The sequence below is a fragment of the Camellia sinensis genome, chromosome 5, assembly GCF_055761805.1.
Source record: "Camellia sinensis isolate YWXY chromosome 5, ASM5576180v1, whole genome shotgun sequence".
Taxonomy (NCBI): domain Eukaryota; kingdom Viridiplantae; phylum Streptophyta; class Magnoliopsida; order Ericales; family Theaceae; genus Camellia; species Camellia sinensis.
In genome coordinates this window covers 150,133,449-150,148,425 of record NC_138965.1, presented here as the reverse complement: position 1 = coordinate 150,148,425, position 14,977 = coordinate 150,133,449, and positions in this window count along the sequence as shown.

The following is a 14,977-nucleotide window of genomic DNA, read 5'->3' as shown; positions in this document are numbered from 1 at the left end:
TTATAAAAAAAAAAATAGTGAAAGTTAGTATAATTTACGTTTTTTTTTGCACTTGAAATTTTTAATATAAAATATTTTTTTGCACTTATTTTTTTTAATTATAAAAAAATTGCCCAAATATGGAGAATGAATGCGGAGTAAGGAAGTGGTAGAGAGGCAAAAACAAGAGACTAGACAACCACACAATTGGCATCTTCCAAATAAAATAGTAGATTATTGACCCAAAAAAATAATTCCAAGTCTTCACCTGGTTCACAAAAAAAAATAAAAAATAATAAAAAAAAATAGAGGACAAGGACTGCATGTGACTTGCTTCACATGATTATGAACATGGGCCTTGTTTGATACATACGACTCAAAGGTTTCCCCTAGTCAAAGGTTTCCCCAAGTCAATATCTTGATTTCAGGGTCTACAGTATATATATATATCTTTAGACAAATTATAAGATTAGTTTCTATATTTTATGCCTTGGGTAGGGATAGCAATAAATAACTTATCCTGTGTGTTTAGATGTGAAATGGCAAAAATTGATTGAACACCAAGGGCATAGCTAACTCTCAACATGGCTGAAGCGACGGAAGAAGAAACAAGACATTAGGATCAATCCATAGTAACCGGCAATCAAAAAGCACAATCAAACAGCGAAGATAGAGCACAGTCCGTGGAGGAAATCGACCTACTTGAAAGACACCAAAGCAAACCAGATACGGTACCAGGTACGAAACTTCATCCTCGTTCCTTCAAAGATGCCATTACATCCCCCTTAGCCACCCTAAACACCTGCCCATCCACAGTGGAGGTAGTTGTGACTGAAGATGAGTTGGGCACTTCCAACCCAGAGGCTCCTAACTCCTTTCCCACCTTATCTCTTTCTTCGGAGGAACTTCATCGCATTCGTGCCCCCTGGAACCTCTCTGTGATTATCAAACTTATTGGGCAGAAAGTGAGCTTCAACTTCCTCATGGGAAAACTCACTAACCTTTGGAAGACTTCAGGGCGATGCCAAGGTCTTGACTTGGGAAACCACTATTACCTCATCAAGTGTGAACTAGCAGCTGATCTGCTTAAAATCATTGCCCAGAGTCCGTGGCTTATTGGAACAAATTTCTTGGCAGTACAAAGATGGATCCTAGAGTTTGTCTTCGTCGAATCAGCTATGCCCTCAACAGTAGTGTGGGCTAGACTCCAAGGACTACCCATTGAATACTATGACAAACAGATTTTGGGCAAAATAGGGAGACTGCTGGGTATGCTTTTAAAGATTGATATCCACACGGAAAATGGAGACAAAGGCCGTTTTGCTCAACTTTGCATCCAAATAGATACAAATAAACCTCTGATACCCATGATCCAAATTGGTTCGTTCCAACAGAAAACTTCGTATGAAGGCATCTCAAAAATCTGTTTTACATGTGGCCGCTTGCATCATAAGAAAGATGCTTGTTCTAATGGGATCACTCACCATGCTGCCAATCCAACTACGCCTTTCACCTCTCGTCCGGCTGGTAACCATCTTGCACCGGAGTACGACCCTTGGATGCTTGTCAAGACAAAGACAAAACCTCTGTCCACCTCTCTAAAAGCCAACCAATACTGCTCCCGCAAGGCACCCCTCTCTTGTGTCCAACCTACAACCCAAGAAATCTTGGGTCAAGAAACAAGTTTCCTCAACTACCCAAAACCCTGCTATTTCGTCTCCAACCCCACATTTTGTCACCACTCTAAAACCTATCTTGAACTTGGCTGTTGACACCTCTATCCCCACACCTATTTTTCTGCCAAATTCTGCTACGTCTTCTCGCCCCACACCTACCAACACCAACCCTTTTGCAGTCCTTGTTGACTTTTCTGATGTTGACATATCCTCTTTAAATTCTAATCCTAGTATCACTGCTAAAACCCTTCCACCTCTTTTGCCTCTCCCTTCAAACATTTCCATTCTGATGCAACCTTCTAAAGCCTGTGCTGTTGTAGTCTTTACAACCTCGAACACACCCATAGCTAACCATCATTCTACCATTATCTCTCCGACCATGCCTCATAACCATTCACACACTGAAGCCTTCCCAAATCTCGTTAACCATGGCTCGCCCTCACAGTCGTCTCTACCACAACCCACGACCATGTCGTCTCCAGCTATCTCCACCAGCCCTAGAAGCAACCATCCCCTTTCGCCTTCATAATCTTCTAAACCAGACCTACCCGAGGTGGTTCATGAGCACCCAAGACAATCTCATAAGGATGGACAACAGACTAATATTGGAGATTCGGAGGGACCCAACACACATCTTGGAATGGTACGATCTCGACATTCTCAACATCTGGATGAGCCTCTCACCGTTCCTTCCAGTTCCAGCACCCTTTGCAGACTAACCAGTGGTGGTTGTGACCTACTTCACATCCCCTTACACCCACATCTCAGATCAACCCCAACAGACAATCCAACTAAACCAAGTGGTGTTCCAGAACCACTACTTTCTTTCCAACCTTCAACCTTACCTGAGCCTCTCAACTGTGGAAACTCTCTCACCCATACCCCCTCCACCACTGCTCAACTCCCATCTGCTTGTTTCAACCCCACTGCAATTCAACTTGTTGGGTCATAACCATACAGCCGAAGTCCTTGTAGCTGATCCAGATCTCCACCGCCTTTTCGTTACCGTCGGCTCCTCTATTCTGCCAGGCAACTGGCCCATAAACCATCTAATCACCATAGAGCCCATTCTGAGGGGGATGAAACACTTGGACCCCTTTTGGAACTTACCAATGGAAGCGGAACTGCTAGTAGAGGATCCCCACCCCTCCCGACTCCCTCTGCTTGATTCTCAAATAAAGATTATTTTATGGAATTGTCGGCGCGTTGCCAACCCTCATTTTCGCAGACACTTCCATGACCTTATGGCTGAACATCAGCCTCAAATGGTGATTATTACTGAAACTCGTGTGGGAGGGGACTGAGGCAAAGTTATCTGTGAGAGTCTCGGTTTCACCAACCTGCACATCTCTCATCCGGTTGGTTTTGCGGGACGTATTTGGTTACTATGGAACGATCCTGAATTTTATTATGATATCCTTACCGTCACTCAGCAAGAGATCCATGTTTGTGTTCAGGTTTTTCCTAACTCTCCACCTTGGATCCTTTCGGCTATTTATGCTAGTCCCCTTTATGAAACCAGGTGAAAATTATGGGATAATCTCTCCTCTCTCTCTGATTCTCATAATTTTCCCTGGTTAGTAATGGGTGATTTTAATGAAATTCTATCTGTGCATGATAAATTTGGCGGCAACACTATCAACTGAACTAGAGCTTTAACTTTCCAACATTGTTTAAACCACTGCGGTCTCATGGACCTGGGGTTTTCGAGTTCCCGTTTTACTTGGACAAATCTCCGTTCCACAAGAGGTTTGATAAAAGAGCGGTTGGATAGGTGTTTTTGTAATAATGATTGGCTCCAGTCATACCAGGAAACTAAAGTTCTCCATCTCCCTCGCATCCTCTCGGATCACTGCCCACTACTTTTAGACACAAACTGTTCTAATACTAACAGACTACCCAGACCTTTTAGATTTGAAACAATGTGGTTCTCAGACCCCTATTTGTTCTAGGTCGTGAGGGATAGCTAGAGTGACTCATCTATTCCCTTTCTGGATTGTGTTGGGGACTTCACTCATAAAGTGCAATTTTGGAATAAACATTGCTTTGGAAATATTTTTCACAAGAAAAAGCGTCTAGCAGCGCAAATCGATGGAGTCCAAAAAGCACTTGATACAGATCAGTCTCTATTCCTCTCCAACCTCGAAAAATCCCTCTTATCTGAATACAAGAACATTCTTAAACTTGAAGAGAAATTTTGGGCTTTGAAAAGCCATGTCAACTATATTCTTGAAGGGGACCGAAACACCAAATTTTTCCACTCCACTACCATTTCCCACCACCATAACACTAAAATTTTGGCCCTTAAGCATAATGATGCTTGGGTTTTTGAAGACTCTGCACTAAAGAATTTGGTGTCAAATTTTTTTGTTGAGCTGTTTATATCCTCTTTACTCTCAGATCCCATCTCCTTTCCCATTCATCCTACTTTTTCCATACTGGTTTCCTTTCACCATCATGCACTATCCATCATTCCTTCAACTGAGGAAATTAAGCCTATCCTGTGGTCCTTTAAGCCCTGGAAAGCCTTTGGTCCTGACAGCCTACATCCCATCTTCTTCCAACGCTGCTGGGACACTATTAGGAGTTCAGTCATTCGTGTGGTCCAAGATGCATTCCGATTAGGGAAAATTGATCCTTCCTTAAACAAGACTCATATTTGCCTTATTCTTAAGATCAACCGTCCTGAACTGATTAGCCAATTCCGTCCTATAGGTTTGTGCAACACCATCTTCAAATTAATCACCAAAACCCTTGTTGCTCATCTCAAACCCTTCCTTGATAATCTGATCAGCCCTTTTCAAACTAGTTTTGTCCCAGGCCGAAGAGGTGCAGACAATATTGTTATTGTTCAAGAAGTAGTGAGTAACTTCAAGCACAAGAAAGGCAAAATGGGTAACATGCTTATTAAATTGGACCTAGAGAAGGCCTATGACAGACTTGAGTGGGGTTTTACCAAAAAAGTGTTGACCTTCTTCAATTTTCCCCCGAGCTGGATCGATTTAATTCTTTCTTGTCTCTCCACATCCTCCCTTGCTATCATTGTGAATAGAGGGACAACTGATTTCTTCTTACCCTCGCGAGGTATCCGGCAAGGCGACCCCCTTTCACCTTACTTGTTTATTCTTGGCTTGGAGTAACTCTCACTACAAATATCTGAGGCATGCTCCAACATGACCTGGAAACCGCTGAAACTGTCTAAAAATGGCCCTCCTTTATCCCTTTTTTTTTTTTTGCTGATGACATCATCTTTTTTAGGGAAGCTTCCACTCGGAATGGTGAAACCATCTCTTCTATCCTTAGAGAGTTTTGTGAGGTGTCAGGCCAGAAAGTCAGTCTATCCAAATCCAAAGTGTTTTTCTCTGCAAACACCCCGGATTCAGATAAGGTTACCCTTACTTCCATCCTCCAGATCCCTGAAACCAGATCACTAGGTAAGTACTTGGGTTGTCCTCTCTATCACCACAAACCTAAGGTAGCAGACTTTCAATTTGTCATCGATAAACTTCAGACAAAGCTTACTGGTTGGAAATCCAAATTACTGTCCTTCACAGGTAGATATACCCTCCCTTCTTCCATCTCTAGAACCATAGACAAAATCAATCGTGATTTTCTTTGGGGCTCTACTTCAGATCATAGAAAAATGCATTCGGTTGGTTGGGCTACAATCACAAAACTAAAATGTATGGGAAGATTGGAGATCCATCAAACTATGTTGGCTAATAAAGTGGCTATGGCTAAATTGGGGTGGCGACTTCAAAACAATAAGGAGGAGCTTTGGGCCCGTGTTCTTAAAGCCAAATATCCATCATTCAATCTTAGTATTACTAGAACCTCTACTATTTGGAGAGGGATAAATAAGGGCAACGACATCCTCTCAAAAGGATCCATGGTGGTTTTACGGAATGGAGAAAGCACATCCTTTTGGTCGGATGACTGTTTAGGCACGGGTGCTCTAAAAAACCGACTAGAGGGCCCCCTTCAAAATGGTGAAGACAAACTCAAAGTCTCTGAATTTTGGAACAATAAAGAATGGGATCTTTTTATTCTCTCATACCAAATCCCCACTGCCATTCTCCACTCTATTTTTAGCATTCTCATCCCTTGGTTTAGTTTTGGCCCTGATCACAAAATCTGGAAAGCTACGTCCAATGGTATCTTCTTGAGCAAAGGAGCCCTTACTCTTGCTTTCCCTCCCATCTTTTTACCAACTGGTCTTGGGTCTGGCATATACCAACCTTCCCCAAAATTCTTCATTTTATCTGGTTGGCTGCACACTAGAAACTCAACACCAAACTCATGTTTTTCCGTTGAAATATTACCACCGATAACCTCTGCCCTGGTTGCAAAGTGCTTCATGAAACTATCTGTCATGTTCTTCGGGACTGCACAATTGCAAAAAACAGCTGGACCGAAATGGACATCCCTTCAGATTACCTTGCTTCTTTTGACCTTGATCTAATTACTTGGCTCCAGAAAAACTGTTGCTTTACTGCTACCCATGCTTCAACCATTAACTGGAACACACTCTTTCCTCTTATTTGTTGGAACATTTAGAAAACTCGAAATTCACTTTGTTTTGCGCTTAACAACCCTATTCCATTTAAGTCTGATCTGGTCCTTGCGACTGCAATAGAATGGCAACACCTTAATGTCCAGAAGCAACTCCCCAAAAGGAGAAACACCATTCAGATTGGGTGGCAAGCTCCCAGCACAGGTTTCATCAAGCTTAATACCAATGGCGCAACTAAAGGCTCTAACGGTAAAGCTAGTGAATGGGGTGTTTTTAGAGATACTACTGGCAATTGGATAATGGGCTACTGTAGATTTATCGGATTCACTTCCGCAATTGAAGCTGAGCTTTGGGCACTCAGAGATGGTTTAAAACTTGTATGGGAAAAAAATTTCACTATTCGAGTAATCGAAATTGACTCTAAGATGATGCAAACACTTCTCCAAAGCACTCCAAACTTGTAACACCACCTTAACAACCTCATTTTTTATTGCATATTTCTCATGGAGCTGCTGGGGACCCAAGCAATTAATCATATTTATCAAGAAGCTAATCAATGCGCGGATATTATAGCTAAGTTGGGTTTTGATACGATGTTGGGTTTACAATGTTTCCATTTTGCTCCCTCGATTATTGTAAACCAACTCTATGATGATGTTAACGGGGTGTTGTACCCCAGATTTGTGTACTCGTAATTTCTTTATATATGTTCCTTTTAACCCAAAAAAAAAAAAAACTTAACTTGTGGATATTTATGGAGACTCAACCCAAATACATGAGATTTTCCTTTTTTTCTTGTCCGTCGAGTAGGGTAAGTGATGTTCTTTAAATCTCCAGTAGGGATGTGGCGGGAATAGGTACCCACTGATTTCCCCATTTTTTTTTATAAGGTACATCGGAAAATAATTTCTCCATATGTTTTCACTAGGGATGGCAATGGGGGTTAATGGGGTGGATATTAATTCCCGTCCCCATTCCCCTATAATTATTTTTTCCTATTCCCCATTCCCGATAGGTACTACCCTCTCCATCTCCTAATGAGTTTGGATTTTCCCAACCTAACTTAACTTTTTTTTTTTTTTTTGAGATTTACAACCAAAACTAAATATATATTCAATCTTATTTTATTTTATTTGGCTCAATAACAAAATCAAATACATATTAATTAACATTGTCACATTATTCTTGTCAAATTTTATATATATTTAGAATTTTTTAAATTTATTTAGAAAAATTCTATTCCTACAAAAAAATTACATCTTCTTTTTTAATTATTAATTTTTTTTAATTTTATGTATTTCCTTCTCCTCTCTATTAATTGATCTTCAATAATTTGAAGATGAGTTGTTGCTCTCATTTCCATCTTCTTCTTCTTTTTTTCTTTTTTTTTTTCAATTTTTTTTATTTGTTTATAGAATGCATTTTCTTGTTTCAATATCTCCTACAATTGTTTTATTGGATTTTTCTTTGATTAATGGTAACCTTAGATTGAATTTATCAATTTTCATCTTAATTAGTAATCACCTTAATTGAAATTTTGTACATTTTTGTCTTCAATTTTTATATTTTGGTTATGATTAATTGCATATTTTTGATTGATAGTCACAATTTTATCATCGCTAGATTGTTGCCATCGCAAATTGGCTTTGTTGTAGTAAGAGGATAAGAGAGAGTGAGAATTAGAACTCTAATTATAAATAGAGTAATGAAAACATATGGAGAAATTATTTTTTGACGTACCTAAAAAAAAATGAGAAAATTAGTGGGTACCCATCCGTGGTGGAGATTTAAAGAATATCACTTACCCTACCCAACGGACAAGAAAAAAGAGAAAAACCCATGTATTTGAGTTGAGTCTCCATAGGTACTCACAAGGTAGGTTATCCATTGCCATCCCTAATTTTCACTACTATATTTACAATTAGAGTTCTAATTCTCACTCTCTCTCATCCTCTCATTATAGCAACAACGATTTGTGATGGCAACAATCTAGCAGTGACAAGATTACGACTATTGATAAAAAACGGGCAATTAATTATAACTAAAATATGAAAGTTGAAGACAAAAATATACAAAATTTCAATTAAGGTGATCATTAGTTAATATGAAAATTGGGAATTTCAATCTAATGTTATCCTCAAATCAGATAGAAATCCAATAAAACAATTGCAGGAGATATTGAAACAAGAAAATTCATTCTATAAATGCAAATAAAAATTTAAAAAAAAGAAGAAGAAGAAGATGGAAACGAGAGTAATAACTCACCTTCAGATTATCGAAGATCAATTAATAGAGGGGAGAAGGAGATACATAAAATTAAAAAAAAAATTAAAAAAGAAGATGGAATTTTTTTGTAGGAATAGAATTTTTCTAAATAAATTTAAAAAATTCTTAATATACATAAAATTTGACAAGAATAATGTGACAATGTTAATTAATGTGTATTTGATTTTATTGTTGAGCCAAATAAAATAAAATAAGACTGAATGTATATTTAACTTTGGTTGTGAATCTTAAAAAAAAAAAAGGGTCAAGTTTGGTTGGGAAAAATCCAAACCCATTAGGAGATGGGGAAGGTAGTACCCATGGGGAATGGGGAATGGAGAATGGGGAAAAATAATTATAGGGGAATGGGGATGGAGAATTAATATCCAACCCATTAACCCCCATTGCCATCCCTAGCCTTGTGTCATTTCAACCTTTATACTTTTAATTGTTTGTTTTAGATTCTTAATTTTAAATTTTGTGTAAAATTGATCCAATTAGTTATGCTGACTAGAGTTTCTGTAGAAAAATTGTTACTAAAAGTTGAGAAATTATACTATTTTGTTCATAAAAGTATGACACATGTTACACATATTAGCCTAGAATACTTAGATTTTGTTTGCATTTATGAATTCAAATGAATGATTAATAAATTTTGAATTACTCATTCAAGGAGTATAAACTTTAATTTAATGTATAAATTTAGATTTCAAGAATTAATTTTAGTAATTTAGTGGGATTCTTTTTTCTAATGTAACAATGATATGATTAGTAGCTATGTATAATTGTCGTTTGGATTGTCAACTACATTTGTCATAATTGAAACGAACACAAAGATAGTTTGATTGAGTCCACTTCATAACTTCCTTTTATTTTTATTATCTATGATGCTAAATGAATGAGATAGATTCTTCAAGTTTGGTTATAAATAGATGACTCTTTGGAAAGGATCCAAACCAAATAAAATAAAGGAAAATAAATATTCCGCATAAAGAATTTAGTTGTTGTTAGTTACCAAATGGAATTCTAATAAAAATAAAAGAAACACTATGGTACATATCTCTTAAAGAGTGTATACCATACGCACATTATAACTAAAGATGAAAATAATATCATTTTATATTTTCTGAGTTATAACTAAAAAAAAATAAAAAAATTCATAACTAAAATAACATGAGTCATAATTAAGAATCTCATAAATCATAACTAAAGAAGAAAATTAGTTATAACAAAAGAAAAAAAAATGACATAATTAAAGATACATATGATACACAGGGTGTGTGTATATTAGAATTTTCCAAAAATCAAAGAACTCTGCTTTTATTTTTTATTATTTATTTATTTATTTTTATTGTGTCTCAGCAATGAAAGTGACAATTTGTTTTTGGCAACCATGAGAAATTTAAAAAAATTAAAAAGTTATCAAAAAAATTAAAAAGTTATATTACTATTTATTAATTAAAAATATAAAAATATTAATTTACACAATATTACCATACAAAGACATGACTAGTGGTACCCGCGGTGGCAGTGCACTTTATTGGGCTGTCAATGGGGTAAAAAAAATTAGGTATATCTATTTATTAAATTGGAGGGTAATATTGGGTCAGTGGGGGCCATCAAAGATCTCTTTTTGATAATCTAAATCGTTTAATATGTAGAACTCGTCGAGTATTATATATCTATGAAAAATCATATTAATCGGATATCGCTAACTATATGATCAAATTAGTTTTGTATAAAAAATAGATGGTATTATAGTTAACGGTTGAAAAAAACTAACAAGATCAAATAGTTGTCGATATCCGATCACCATGATTTTTTACAAGAATATAGTACTCGACGAGTTCTATACATTTAACAGTTCCGATTAGCAAAACGTCAGCCGTGGTGGGCCTCCAAGGGCCGGACAACATTGCCAATTTAAGCACGAGAAGTAGGCAATAATTTCCTATCTCCTAACCTCCTACTGCTCTGCCAGACTGCTGTACGAACTATCAATAACTTCTCTTGTACTTTTTTTTATACAATTTTTTAATACATATTTTTTTAAAAAAAATTAAAAAATTAATCCAAATATTTATATTTTTTTTCTCAATTTTTTAATTTAAAAAGACAAAAAATACTCTTATTTAGGACACTCCAAATAACCTCTTAATAGGAACCTATGACGAGTTCAAGTTTACTAATTACTTAAACTTGGTTTGAGAATTGATAAAATTATAATTTACTAAGGTGTCGTTTGGTAACACTTACGTTTTCAGTTTTCTGTTTATATTTACAAAAATTTTAAAAACTCAAATAAAAACTTGTTTGGTAAAATTTTTGATTTATAAATCAGTGATCTCAGTTTATAAATTTGACCAAAAAATGAAAACACAAAAAATGTGTTTCCATTTTGAGTTTTGAGTTTTTTTTTTTACCACTCAACACTAGCCACCACCCGCTACCATTTTCCACCACCCACTAGCCACCACCCACCTGCCACCCACTCGCCACCACCACCCATCCCTCGCCACTACCACCACCACCCACCTGCCATCCACCCGTCACTACCATCTACCGGCCTTCACCACCACCCGCCACCTACTTGCCACCAACACTCACCACCCACCCACCACCACCAGCCATCTGCCACTCACCCGCCACCACCACACATCGCCACCACCACCATCACCCACCACCCACCCGCCACCCACTTGCCACCACCACCCACAAGCACCACCACTACCCACTCGCTACCACCTACCACCGTCACCCACCCATCCACCACCCACCATCACCCGCCATCCCCCATCCACCTGCCCCCACCACCCACCACCCGCCGCCACCACCACCACCACCACCACCCACTCGCTACTACCCACTACCCGCCACCGTCACCCACCCACTATCACCACCTACCACCCACCCGCCACCACCCACCACCACCCGCCATCTGCCACCCACCTACCACCACCACCACCCGTGGCACTGCAACCACCACCCACTCGTTACCACCCACCACTCGCCACCGTCACCCATCCAGCCACCCACCATCACCATCCACTACCCACCCGCCACCACCCGCTATCCGCCATCCACCTGCCACCACCACCCACCACCTGCCATCACCACCCACCACCGTCACCCACCCACCCACCGCCACTACCCGCCATCCGCCACCCACCTGCCACCACCACCACCACCCACTCGCTACCATCTGCCACCGTCACCCACCCATCCACCACCACCACCCACCCATCCACCACCACCACCCACCGTCACCACTTTCCACCACCGTCTTTCGCCGCCACTTGCCATTTCTCACTCTTTTTTATATTTTTAAATTTTTTTAAACATTTTGTCAATTACCAAACACGTTTGTAGTTTATGTTTTTCTAAAAATAAACAAAAACCAGTTTATAAAATTTTTGTAAATATAAACTGAAAACGTAAACGTTATCAAACAGACCCTAACTAAAAATAAGTTTACAAAAAAATTAATGCTAAAAATGTTAATTTATTTAATACATTTCATACTTTTAACTTTTTTTAATAGTTTTTTTAGAGTAGCTAAAGTGAAGACAAAAATAAATTTACCAAATAACTAAGATTTTTTTAATAAAATAATTTTTAGTCAATAAAACTGACTTTTTAGCATAAAAAATAAAGAAAAAAAAGTTGTTTAGTCACAGCCAAATGAAACTTTATTATTATTATTATTTTGGGTACTCCGAAAAGGAGAAACTTATCATCAATATGTATATATAAGATAGAAAGATTACATATAACTGACAATTAGTCAAACTTATATAAAGATTACATGTAACTCAAAATTAGTCAAGCCAACAAAATAGGTGAAAAAAAAAAAGAAGCTAATTGATAAGTCTCTTAGGCTTTGTTTGGGAAATTGAGTTAGTTTTTGTCTTTTTGACTAAAAAGTTTGTTTAGATTAGTTTTTTTTAATTTTTGTGAAAAATAAAATAAAATAGTTATGATTTAATTGTGACATTTTATTTTATTAATATTTTTATCTTATTTTATATTTTTATAGCTAATTTAATCAAAAAATTAACTCAATTCACATTCCAAATGATACCTTAATTTGTGGTTTGTCTTATTAGGAGGCATATGACGAAATCACATCTCAAATGGGATTTGATCAAGTTTGTCAATGAAGGAATCTCTCTTTGTGTATATTACAACCTCGTTTAGAATGTTGGTTGATTTTTAAATTTTTAAATTATTTTACTTTGGGATTAAAATAATCTTATTTGGAATAGATTTTTGACTATTTTTACTTTTGTGAAAAATAAAATAAAATAATTATAATTTAAATGTGACAACTTTTGACTTGAAATTATTTATTTTATCTTTTTATAATTATTTTAATCCTAATCCCTAATCCACATGCCAAACCAAAGTGTATGTCCCTCTCCTTCTTTTCCACTTAAATTTTGATGAGCTCATTGACTCCTTATAGCTGTTAATGTAAAATAATAATAATAATAATTTTGAATATATAATTTGGAAAAGAGATCACTTCTTTTGCACCATCCAAAAGTCAAGTAATGGTTGCTTTGATGGTTTCCCACCTTTGGAGTTTAAGATGGAGGTTAATTTTTTTGACTATTTTAATTTAGGATTAAAAAATTTTGTTTGAGATTAATTTTTTAATTTTGATTTTTATGAAAGAAAAAATAAAATAATTATAATTTACATGTGACATTTTATATTAGATTAAAAAGTTTATTTTGTCTTTTTACGACTCTTTTAGCTCCAATCCACCCAAACCTATTATGCCAAATGGTGAGTTAAATAGCTTAAGCAATCCCAATCCTTCTCAAAATTTTACTTAAATTTGAATAAAAACTTTATTTATGCTATTATATAAAGTAAATATTTTATTTATGCCAAGTGTTTCATTTCTTATGTAAAACAAAAAAAAAGAATGCCTTCCCTCCAATTCAATCACGGATTGGAGTACTGTTGGGCCTCTAGGGGCATATCATGGGTCTCATTTTGATAATTTGAACCGTTGAATGTGTAGAACTCGTTAAGTACTATATGTTCGTAAAATATCACATAGATCAGATATCGATTGTTATGTGATCAAATCAGTTTTGTATGAAAAAAAATAGACGGTGAAAAATAATGGCTTACAAAAATTTGATTTGATCACATAACTATCGATATCTGATCAACGTGATTTTTTATGAACATAGAGTATTCAATGAGTTCTACATATTTACCGGTTCGGATTATCGAAAGGCCTCCACGGGACTAATAGTACCTTCCAGTGCGATTATGGACTAGAGAGAAGCCATTCTCAACCCAAAAAAAAAAAAAAAAAAAAAATCCGATAAAGAAGAGAGTGGGAGGACTGAAACCTAAAACAAGTCTGACCAAAAAAAAAATTTGTGCATTATTTTTTAATATTAAACATTCTGATAGACACGTTTAGATAAATAAATATTAAATAAAAATTTCAGTAATAGCAAAGATAAATTTGAAAACTAAAAAATAATCTTAAAAAAATTAAGAGTGGAACATCAATAAATTTTAAATAGTGATCTTATAAACTATTTGATTCTCTATTTTTTCTTATGGACCCAAAAGTCCCATTGTAGTGTACATTATCTGAAGTGTATTACGACAAATGTAGATTTTCTCAAAATGTTGGAATTACTAAACGTAACATTTCAAAAAAATTCTTTAGTGTAACTTTTCTAAATATAACATTTAAAAAACATAACACTTCAATGTAACACACTCAAAAAATTCCTTAGTGTACTTTCTTAAATATAACAACATAATATTTCAAAAAACTCCTTAATGTACTTTTTTCAAACGTTACACTCCAATCAATGTAACACACATAAAATCCTTAGTATATTTTTTTCAAACATAACACTCTAATGTAACACACTAAAAAAATTTTTTAGTGTACTTTTATTCTAATGTACCACTCCAATGTAATATTAGAAAACTACACTAACAGAAAAATATATATTTCCACGCTCGACAACCAACACTTCAGCCACCAATCCCTCCAAAAACATTTTATATATCTCACCTTTTCATTCTCATCCCAAAAAATAATCAAAAAATTAAAAAAATAAATTACAAAAAGACATTCACTTAAATTCAAATGACAGCAAATTAAATAAATATAATTTTTTTTTTAAAAAAAAACTAATTAGTTCATAAAAAAACTTTTAGACTAAATTGATCAACATTTTCCCAAATGAGATTTATGAGTAAATTTTTCAAAAATTAAATTACCATTTGAGTTTCTTGATTTGGGTAAAAAAAAATTGCAAACTTAATTTAATATAAATCAAGAGTTATATTAATAAGTTTTACTCAAATTTTAATTTGATATAAGCTTTGAATCAAGACGTTAGAGATGCCCTTATATCAAAACAAATGTGTCCTTATAGAATGTCTTCAATGTTTTGGTAAATTATATTATAGCTCTTTTCAACAAATATGTGGATCCAAACAATATAAACAAAAAACCACCCACAAAAGAAACAAACTCCTGGGCAGAAAGGATAAG